Below are 9,825 nucleotides of genomic sequence, written 5' to 3'. Positions count from 1 at the left end.
GGCCCTACGGCGGCCGCTCTGATTGGCTGCCCGGTTTCCTCTCGCGTCCCGCCCCCTGCCTTTGTGCTCATTCGCTTTCTCCTCCCCCTCCCGTTCCTGCTTGCTTGTTAAAGCTGGCTTTTCCTCCCTGTTCCCACCAAAGATGTCCTCGCCCCGCCCCCCGTCTTTGAGCTCGGCGCCATCTTGGGGTGCATAGGGCGGAGGCCCAGCCCAGCCTGCTGTGGCCTCAGCATTCCGTGCAGCATTCCTTGCTTCCTCGGCCAGCCCACCCCAAAAAGATTCTGCATTTGTCCGTTGGTTAGAAGACGTATCGGGGTTCGAGAGTTGGGGGGGGGTGTTGCCCTCCCGAGATACAGCAGGCTCAGGAGAGCCGGGAATGTCAGGGAGGGGAATGTCAGGGGGGTGTGGAGTCTGCGTGGCTGCTCCGATCCCCAGTTTTGGGGTGTCTCGGAGGCAGGATTTCGCAGCCTGCCAGGTTTCCTGCTCGTGTATGGCTTTCCGCAGGGCCTGCATAACTTTCCCCCATGATTTAAGGCTCTTGCCAGAGCCCGAGGATATAGTCTCCTCAGCTAAGGCTTTGGTGCATTTATCCCACACCTCCGGGTGGAGAATATCCACCGGCTGCTCGACGACCCCGAGCTGTAAAAGCCTCGCTACTGCGAGAGTAAAATCTTTGGGCTTACAACCTTTGGGCTTACAACTAATACCCCATTGTTTATGTATTTCGGATACGACCTTCACAATGGACTCCATCCTCCTTGTGGGTCCGGGAGCATCCTCCCCACCGGGCTACTCTCGCGGCTACGGCCGACGTTCACCCGTCCAGGCGATGTTCCCGGGTTTCGGCACCACTTGTTGCCTTCGCGTAGGCTTAGCGACCTGGTTCAGGAACGTCACGGCGACCAGCCCTGGGCCGCTCGGGCCATAAGCTCACTAACACCAATGTGGTGGACGGCAAATGGTGTTTATTGCTTGATGGCACGGTGTTATATAGCTTTGGTTTACAACGTCACATCCGTCTGCTTACATCATAAATCAAGTGCTATTGGCTACTAGGAGAGGGGCCCTATCTTTCCGTACAGCGCGATAACTTCTGACCGTCAGAGCCTGGCTACCCACACTAAACTCAGCATTTCCTTTGTTCTGTGTGCTTCTGCACCAACATGGCTTTGAAAGTGTTGTATATGGGCAGCACTCATCTTTCCAAGTAGGGAACAGGGAGGGCTGGTGGGTCTGCAGGTCTAACTGGAGCAGGGTGAGACAATGAACCACAACCATGGGCAAATTCTTCCGTGATGAACACAGATCTTCCTCATACAGAAGCAGGCAGGAACCCATCGAGGAAATGCAGAAACCTGCATGCAGCCGGGTCAGACCTCACCTCAGCTGCCTCTTTGATACCTTTCCTATGACAAGGGCATTGCCATAGAACACAGACTTCACAGTAAGGATCCACTGCCAGGACCCATCTCTCAATGGGGGATATTTGCCAGGGCAGAGAAAGTAGCTGATGATGTCAGAGAAGCCTTGTGTCAAGGCAAGCTGCAGCAGCAGTCCACCAGATGGGTCTAACCAGAGGCTGTTTCACTCTTGAAAAGCAAAAGCGGAAGCATCTGCTGAGACCTGCGGGGAACCCAGCCCAGAAGAACAGCTTTATGCGAGACGCATTTGAAATCGAGACTGGCTGATAAGAGCAGACCCAATTAGTCATAAATCTTTGGACGCTGTTTAGGTGTTTCTGCATGTTTAATTTCCCACTTACAGCTCTTTTTTCTTCCTTTAACTCCTTTACCTGCAAAAACTTTAAGTCTCTGTTTAAAGACAGAGCCTTCTCTGGAAAGGGACTTTTTACAAGGGCCTGTAGGGACAGGACAAGCAGTAATGGCTTTAAGCTAAAAAAGGGGAGATGTAGACTGGATATAAGGAAGAAGCTCTTCCCTGTGAGGGTGCTGAGGCGCTGGCACAGGGTGCCCAGAGAAGCTGTGGCTGCCCCATCCCTGGCAGCGTTCAAGGCCAGGTTGGACAGGGCTTGGAGCAACCTGCTCTAGTGGAAGGTGTCCCAGCACCCAAAGGCGGTGAGGGAGAAGGAGTCAGAGTGGAGTCATGTCCAGCCTCAGATGTCAAAAGGCAAGTCGACGTGAAACCAAGGGCCAGATGTAAAAGACCGGACAGTTACTCAAAATAAGACCAAAATAGAGGTCAACGCAGTTAGGGCTGGATCAATCAGAAGGTAGAAAGCATCAGGCCTACAGCTTGGTTTCTATGTCCTGGTTCTTGTTTCTGAGTCAGCCACAGACCTAAACCACAGAAATCAGCACAAAATCAGCTGATTGTTTTCAGTGGTCGCAGAAGTTTCTGGTAAATGCAGAGCTGCTGCCACCATTTACAGGATCCTGGGAGGTGAGGTACAAGAAACACAGCACTGAACACACCATGCTTACGTCTGGTACCACTCTCACACTTAATTCCTGGGTGTAGATTTATAGAATCACGCAATAATTTGGATTGGAAGGGCCCTTCAAAGCTCATCTAGTCCAATTCACCTGCAATAAGCAGGGACAACTAGATCAGGTTACCCATGGATATTCCCTGTGGATGCTTCCTTTGGAAAGCATGTTGGGTTGGCACAAACTTGCCATTAAAATCCATGCATTTATTTACTATAAACCTTTCAAAACACAATTCTTCTGCAGTCTTAAATCAAGTAACACCCCTCGTTATTGCAACCTAGGGCAACTGCTCAGCCAGATTATTTATAGAATCATAGAATCAGAGAATAGTTAGGGTTGGAAAGCACCTTAAGATCATCCAGGTCCAACGCCCCTGCCATGGGCAGGGACACCCCACACTAAACCATGTCACCCAAGGCTCTGTCCAACCTGGCCTTGAACACCGCCAGGGATGGGGCAGCCACGGCTTCTCTGGACAATCTGTGCCATGGCCTAACCACCCTCACAGAAAAGAACTTCCTCCTTAGATCCAATCTAAACTTCCCCTGTTTAAGTTTTAACCCGTTACCCCTTGTCCTGTCACTACAGTCCCTAATGAATAATCCATCCCCAGCATCCCTATAGTCCCCCTTCAGATACTGGAAGGCTGCTATGAGGTCTCCACGCAGCCTTCTCTTCTCCAGGCTGAACAGCCCCAACTTTCTCAGCCTGTCTTCATACGGGAGGTGCTCCAGTCTCCTGATCATCCTCGTGGCCCTCCTCTGGACTTGTTCCAACAGTTCCATGTCCTTTTTATGTTGAGGACACCAGAACTGCACACAATGCTCCAAGTGAGGTCTCACGAGAGCAGAGTAGAGGGGCAGGATCACCTCCTTCGACCGGCTGGTCACGCTCCTTTTGATGCAGCCAAGGATAAAGTTGGCTTTCTGGGCTGCGAGCGCACACTGAAGCTGCCTCACGTTCATTTTCTCATCGACCAACACCCCCAAGTCCTTCTCCACAGGGCTGCTCTGAATCTCTTCTCTGCCCAACCTGTGGCTGTGCCTGGGATTGCTCCTACCCAGGTGTAGGACCTTGAACTTGGCATGGTTAAACTTCATCAGGTTGGCATCAGCCCACCTCACAGGCGTGTCAAGGTCCCTCTGGATGGCATCCCTTCCCTCCAGGGTATCAACCGAACCACACAGCTTGGTGTCATCGGCAAACTTGCGGAGGGCGCACTCAGTCCCACCGTCCATGTCACCGACAAAGATGTTGAACAAGACCGGTCCCAACACCCATCCCTGAGGGACACCACTCGTTCCTGGTCTCCAGCCGGACATGGAGCCATTGACCACAACTCTTTGCGTGCGGCCATCCAGCCAGTTCTTTATCCACCGAGTGGTCCACCATCAAATTGATGTCTCTCCAATTTAGAGACAAGGATGTCGTGTGGGACAGCGTCACATGCTTTGCACAAGTCCAGGTAGATGACATCAACTGCTCTACCCCTGTCCATCAGTGTTGTAGCCCCATCATAGAAGGCCACCAAATTGGTCAGGCAGGATTCCCCCTTACTGAAGCGATGCTGGCTCTCCCCAAGCACCTTGTTTTTCATGTGCCTTAGCATGCCTTCCAGGAGAATCTGCTCCAAGAGTTTGCCAGGCACAGAGGTGAGACTGACTGGCCTGTAGTTCCCTGGGTCATCCAGGACACAGGACACTTTGGGGACACAGGCTCCCAAACAGGGCTTGTGCAGGCCGGAGAGTGCCAGGGGAGTGCTGCAGCTTGGGGGGCCGCAGGCGCTGGGGATGTGAGGTGGCCAGGGGCTGCTCCTCCAGTGACACGTGGCCACAGGCCAGGGATGTTGTGGAGCCCTCCTTCTGCGGGATGGGCAGATCCCAAGCCAGGGTCCCCCACTCAGCCCACAGAGGCGCTTGGATGAGCACAAGGATTTATTGATTGGCTGCTGGGATGCCAGGGCGCCAGGGGTTCAGCCGGGGACCCCCAGTCTTCTGTGGCTGCCGGAGTTTGAGTTCGATGGAACGGGGCAGGAGAGGCTGGAAGAGGCGCGGTACCTGGGGAAGGCTGCCCTGGGTCAGGGCCCTCCTGCCTCTACCCTCCTTGCTCTCGAGCACAGGCTGCTGCCTGTCCTGCCGGTGGCTGGCGTCACCCAGGAGCAATGTCGCATTGCCACCATCCTGCTGGGAAGGAGAGAGGGGGCTGGCTAAAGCACGTGGCAGTATTCAGCATCCCCAAGCAACCCTCCACGCCCAGCTCTCCTGGGGAAACGGAGGCACGAATCCCCCCATCCCAAATACTCAGCATCACGCTCCCAGCCACAGTTGCCCCCCTCTGGATCCTTTCCTTCTTCATGCCTACCTTGCTGGGGAGCACGGTGGATGGCTTGTGCGGCCCTAGGGGGCTGGGTGGGACAGGCTGGAGAACAGTGTTCTGGCCCCCGCACTGCCGCGGCACTCTGGGGTACCGGCAGCCGGCTGCCTGCTCCTTGCAGGATGGGAAATACGGGTACTCAGCACCCAGTGGTCTGCCAGGGTGGGGGACAGGGTGTATCTGGGCAGCCTGCCCAGGCACCCCCAGACCCTTCTACGCCCACCCAGGGAAGAGCTCTCCTGGCCACGGCAGGGCCACCCTGCACCCCCGGCAGGGGATGGGTCCCAAGTCCCCTACCTCTTGCTTTCCCCTGGTTTCAGGGAACGAGGCATCTTCTCAGTGCTGCGGGAGGGCAGCGATGGCGCGGGTGGGATGGGCACGATGGGCCTGCGGAAGCCAAGAACCACCGGTGGGTGACAGGGGACAAACGATCCAGCCTGGCTCAGGGCAGTGCCCCAAAATCCATGGGCTTTCACCCCATGGTATCCCCTGCTCACTGCCCTCAGGGAGGGGTCCCCGTCCCCCCACCCGTGGGCAGAGCATTGGAGGGGTCTCAGCAGGGTCAAACCCCTCAGACAGACTCCCTGAACCCTGTGCCTGTCAGGCGGAGCTCTCAGCATCCATCTCCTCCCGTCCCACCCATGCGGCCTCCCGATGCTCCGGTGACGGGTGCTACTTACGAGCCAGGCACCCTCATGTTGAGCTGCCGGTCACAGGACAGGCACCGAAATTCCACACTGGAAGACTGCCTGGGCAAGGGAGAAAAGGGCTGGGTGAGCTGGGAAACATGGGTTTCAACCCAGTTTATCCCCCAGCACCCAAGCAAGGTCCCAACCCGCTGGCTGGTTACAGAAGAATGGCAGTAGGTTGAAGGAGACCAGTTGGACGTTGGCTCCAGAAACCACCACCATCAGTGGGAGCTACTGCCATGGGCACCCAGAGCACCATAGGAACTGAGGGTGCTGGCAAGGACAAAGTGGCAACAGGACGAGTGCTGTCCCTGAAGCCATCACTGTCCCCGTCACACTCACATCTTAATCCCAGCCGCATTGTCAGCCTGTCTCGGCGGTGCCTTCTCCTTGAGCTGCTCCAGGCTTCTCTGCCACTGCTCCTCCAGCTGCTGCCGGAAAGGCCCCAGCTCCTTGCGGTCCAGCTGCAGGCAGACACACTCCCTCAGGCAGCTGCCCCGGCTTGGGGCACTGCAGTCCCCAGAGAAAAGCCAGCGGCAGGAATCCTCAGAGGGATACAGCCTTGGGCCACCGAGCCCCAGAGGTGCCAGTTTGGCGCAGTGGGGTTGGGCCACCCCTCACCTTGGAGACCATCTCGTCCCGCAGCTGCTGCCGGACTTGTTGCAGCTCCTGTTCCTGGACCGTCAAGCGGCTCAGCACTTCCTGGTCCTGCTGCAGGGAGGAAGACGACATGGTAGTGCCATGCAAAGGGGGGGGTGTCTGTCCCCTGGGGACAGACCCGGCTTAATGGGCAAATGACCACGGGCTCTCAGTGTCAGCAGGACATCTACAGCATGGCTTCAATTTCCTTCCATGCTGCTGACTCATACAACCCAATCTGGGAGGGGGGGGAGCAAGGGGCTCCCCCACATTCCACCGAAGCACAACCAGCCGCCGGGCAGGGCAGGGCAGGTCCCAGCAGCCTCCTCTCAAGCATCCCCATGCCACCATCTCCTTACGTGACTCCTCTGCCTCTCCACCTTGCCCTCCTCCTGCCTTGACAGGAGGGAGTCCACCTGCTCCTGCAGCTTCTCAAAGCGCTGCAGGAGATTCCCCTCCGGCGCACTGGTGTCTCTGCACATGGGGCACGCTGCCTGCCTCTCTGCCTGCTCCTGCCCTGCGCTACTCGTCACTGCCCTCAGCTCTTCCACCTGCACAAAGGGGAGGAGGAAGCACTTCTGAGATGGGCTGGATGCAGCCAACAACCCTGGCTGCTGTGGAGGCTCCATGGCCACAGCCAGCCAGGGCATGTGGCTGGGAACCCTGCCAGGACCACCCACCCCACCGAGCCGGTGGTTGCTGGCAGCTCCCGCTGCACCTCACCTGCTCCTGCAGCCGCTGGCATGTGGTGACCAACTGCTCCAGTGTGGCCCTGGTCACCTCCTGCTGCTCTGCCTGCTCCTTCTGCTCCTGCTTCAGCTCCTGGAGCATGGATGTGAGCTGGGAACCATGGTGGAGCAGAGTCAGGGCATGGCACCAGTGTCTTCCCAGACCAGGGGCTCTTCATCTGCCCCCTCCCTGCCCAAACCCCCAAGCATCCCCACGTGCCCCCTACGGACCGCCACCGGCTCACCTTCCCCTTCTCCTGCTCTAGGTCACCTGCAAGGGCCTGCAGGGAGGACACCTGGCCACGGAGGTCCTCAAGCATGGCGACGATGCTCTCCTGGCCTACAGGAACATGGGCCAAGGGGACACACTGTCAGTGAGGGGGTCTCACCCTCAGGGCCAGGCTCTGAGGACAACAAGCCCCCGACCAAGGCTCCCAAACATCCCACAAGACCCCAGAGCTCCCACCTTCCTCCTGCTGGAGCAGCAGCTCGGACCGCAGCTTCTCCAGCTCAGTCCGATCTGACTTGGTGGCTTCCAGCTGAGCCTCCTGCTTCCTTAGCAGATCATAGAGGCTGTGAAGAGCCTCGAACTCAGCCTCCTCGGTATCCATTGAGGAGGTGGAGGGACTGCTGGAGCCTGAGGATTCTGACCAGACATGCACCTCTTGCAGCAAGTGCCTGGGATGCATACTGGAGGTGGAGGCTATTGGCTGCATCCCGCCTCCCTGGAGATCTGCCCAGGAAACCTTTCTTCTGGGATGTATCACTGCGCTGCTGGTCTGCCTTGGAACAGGCCAAGACTTTCTCCGTGGAGTCTTGCCCTTGGTGACAGCAGCTCCAACCTTTTCCTCTCTTGTGCTGGCCTGGGTGACAGCGGGACAAGACCTTTGCCGTACAGTCCTGGCCACACGGACAGCAGCTCCGGCGCTTCTCTGTGAGCTGTTGGGCTGAACATTGTGACTTCCAGAGCTGCTTGTTGAGCTGCAGTGCTGAGCGGTAGGGGCTGCATACTGCGTCCCTGGTTCCTTGAGAGCCAGCGCTGAGCTTGCCCCATGCAGGGTGTCCTCGTCTGAAGCAGAGTGCTCGGTGAGGGTGTACTGGGCTCTGTTGCCCTCCTGGGAAGAGGCGGCAGAGGGGAGCAGGTTTGTGGACGGAAGTGCAGCAGCAAGGGCAGAGCCAGGGCTCCCCGCACTGTCCCCAGCCGCCCGGGGCTGAACTCACACACTTCCCGCTTGGGACCCCCTTCCCACTCCTCCCTCGTTGGGTGGCACCCAGGACCGCAGGGAGATGGATGCAGGGTTATGCAGGGAGGGGGCGAGGGCCGCAGGGACCCCAGCATCAGCTCAGCAAGCCAAGCCCCTTCCCGACTGCCTCGTTCATGCCGCCCATCCCCTCGAGGAGAGGCTGGGACAAAGCCATGTCCTAGGAGAGGAGGGCGGCGGGGGCTGAGCCCCAGGGGAGGGTCCCTGCAGACCAGGACCTGGGTCCCCAGCCCTGCCCCTTGGGACACCCGGGAAAAGCCTGTGCCTGGGTAGCTCAGTACCATGCAGGGTGAGGCCCCTCTCCAGGCCCCCCCAGTGCCGGGTTTAGCCCTGGGGCGAGCCAAGGAGACTGGAGGTGGAGACGAGGCCCATGAGGTGCTGACGGTGCCTCTCAGGTGCCCAAGGAGCGCACACAGCTCCCACCCACAGGTCAGGAGTGGGGAAGGGAGGGATGGAGAGGATGGTGGGGCCGGAGCGCCAGGGCTGTGGAGCCCAGGGCACTGGAGAGAGCCCCTACCTCAGAGCTGCTGCTCTCCATGGCTTCCATCTCGTTCAGCTGCTCCACACCGGCCTCCACGGCATCAACTCCGGAACTGCTGGCGGCGCCCTGCAGCGGGGCTGTCCCGGGCTGCCTCTCGCCTGGCTCCGGGGGCTGCTGCCCCACAGGCTGGGCCAGGGCCCTGCCCCCCTGGGCAGGCTGCCCGCAGTCTGGGACAGGCAGGTCCCCAAGGCCCAAGAGCCCCAGCACAGCCCGCAGCAGGCTGTGCAGCTCCCTGAAATTCACATCTGCCCCGTCGGACGTGATGGCAGCGTCCAGCAGCTGAGACAGGCTGAGCGGTGCCATCGCCCCTGCAGCAGCAACTGAACCCACCCTGCTCCCTGCCCGCTCTTTATTGGCCACAGCCCACCGCTCCTCAACGCCCATTGGCCGAGCCCATTGTCCGTGCTCACAGAGGCCGCGGCCGTTGCCAGGCGACGCCCCGTTGCCAGGCGACCCCCGTTGCCAGGCGGCTGTTGCCGGCCCGCAGCTCCAGCGCAACGCCTCCTGCCTCGGGCACGTTGGGAGACGCGCGAAGCCTGCGTTCCCTTTCCTTGGAATCGCCGTTCCATTTCCATCCGCAGCCTTTGCCTTTCCTTGCAGCTTTCTGCCTTTGTCCACACAAAGCGCGCGGGCAGTGCTAACAGAAAGCCCACGGTGACAAGCTTTGAGTTACACCTCTAAGGTTACACAAGGTCAGTCCTGCTTTATGCTGCCACCCCTATATGCGTAATGTCTAGTTTATATTACTTAGCCAAATCATAACGTGAAAGTACAAAAGCTGTCCTTTCCCAACCCCCTTTCCTTATGGGTAGACCTTGGATTCAGACAGCCCATCTCCATTCAGCCTCATGACCTTGGCATGCCAATCCAGCTGGAATTTCAGGGTTGTTTCATAACCCTCTGGGAAGACCTGCTGCACTTGCAGCACCTTTCCTGCAGAGCAAGATGCTGTCCTGAGAGCACAAAGGAAAACAATCGGTGCAGCAAGGAATAGGAGGGAAGGATGCACTTGATGCAATTCAGTCCTAACGATCTTAGATCGTACTTCTTTGATGTGCTTGGAGGAGCCAACAGTGAGGAGCAGAGGTAATTGTTGTCTTACTTGTTGGCAGGGATGCCTGGGTTAGAGTCATGCTCTGCAGG

This window comes from Psittacula echo (genome assembly GCF_963264785.1).
Source record: "Psittacula echo genome assembly, chromosome: 1".
Taxonomy (NCBI): Eukaryota; Metazoa; Chordata; class Aves; order Psittaciformes; family Psittacidae; genus Psittacula; species Psittacula echo.
This window is presented reverse-complemented; position numbering follows the sequence as displayed.